Source organism: Trichechus manatus, unplaced genomic scaffold, assembly GCF_000243295.1.
Source record: "Trichechus manatus latirostris isolate Lorelei unplaced genomic scaffold, TriManLat1.0 scaffold00058, whole genome shotgun sequence".
NCBI classification, from domain to species: domain Eukaryota; kingdom Metazoa; phylum Chordata; class Mammalia; order Sirenia; family Trichechidae; genus Trichechus; species Trichechus manatus.
The window spans coordinates 8,397,891-8,399,257 of NW_004443994.1; positions in this window are offsets into that span (position 1 = coordinate 8,397,891).

A 1,367-nucleotide genomic window follows, 5' to 3' on the forward strand; every position below is an offset into this window, starting at 1 on the left:
TGATGTTGGCCATTGGTTTTGCATAGATGCCCTTTATTATGTTGAGAAATTTCCCTTCTATACCTATTTGATTGAGAGCTTTTATCAGGAATGGGTGTTCGACTTTGTCAAATGAAAAAGGCACCAATTTTAAAAGCAGTGTACACTGTACAAACCGAAAAGTGCACAAATGAAGGTTTTCACTAATCAAACATATGTCATCAGCTCTCAGATTAAGAAACAGCATCATGAGCACCCCAGAAGTACCATTCTTGCCCCTTTCTAATCACTGTCTTCTTCCTCCTTAGAAGTAACTTCCTAACTTCTAAAACCAGATTGGTTCTGCCTGTTTTTTACTTTATATAAAAGGAATCATGTATAATATACTCTTTTTTGCTCAGCATTATGTTTGTGAGTGTGTTCGTTTCCTGTTGCCACTGTAAAAAATTACTACAAACTCAGTAATTTAAAACAGTACAGATTTATTCTCTTACAGTTCTAGAGATCCGAAGTCCAAAATCAGTTTTACTAGACCAAAAAGTCAAGGTGTCAGCAGGGTTGGTTTCTTCTGGAGGTTCTAAGGGGAGAATCCATTTCCTTGCCTTTTTCAGGTTCTGGTGGCTGCCTGTATTCCATGGCTTATGGGCTCCTTCTTCCATTTTCAAAGCCTGCTTCCATTATCTAATCTCGTTTTACTTAGTCAATTCTCCCTCTGCCTCTACATTTAGGGCCCACCTGGATAATCTAGGATAATATCTTCATCTCTAAATCCTTAACTTAATCACATTTACAAGGTCTCTTTTGCCACATAAGGTAATATTCACAGGTTCCAGGGATTAGGACCTGGATGTCTTTGAAGGCCATTATGCAGCCTACCCCAGTGAGATGTATCCATATTGTTGCATGTATTTATACTTTCATTCTCATTGCTTTATGGTATTTAATTTATCCATTTTTATTATATCTAAAATTTATTTATCCGTTCTGTTGATGAGCATTTGAGAGTTTCCAGTTATAGGCTATTATGAATAGTGCTATGGTGAACTCTTTTTTTTAATAATTTATTTTTGTTGTTGTTGAGAATATATACCACAAAAACATACACCAATTCAAGTTTCTACATGTACAGTTCATTGACATTGATTACATTCTTTGAGTTGTGCGGCCATTTTCACCCTCCTTTTCTGAGTTGTTCCTCCCCCATTAACATAAAGTCACTGCCCCTAAGGTTCCTATGTAATCTTTTGAGTTACTATTGTCAATTGGATCCCATATAGTAGTTAGTTCTTAAAAGAGCATAGTGCTCAAGGCAGACATTCTTTACTAGTTAAGCTAAACTATTGTTTGGTTTTAAGAAGACTTCAGGGCATATTTTTGTTTTAAGGTTT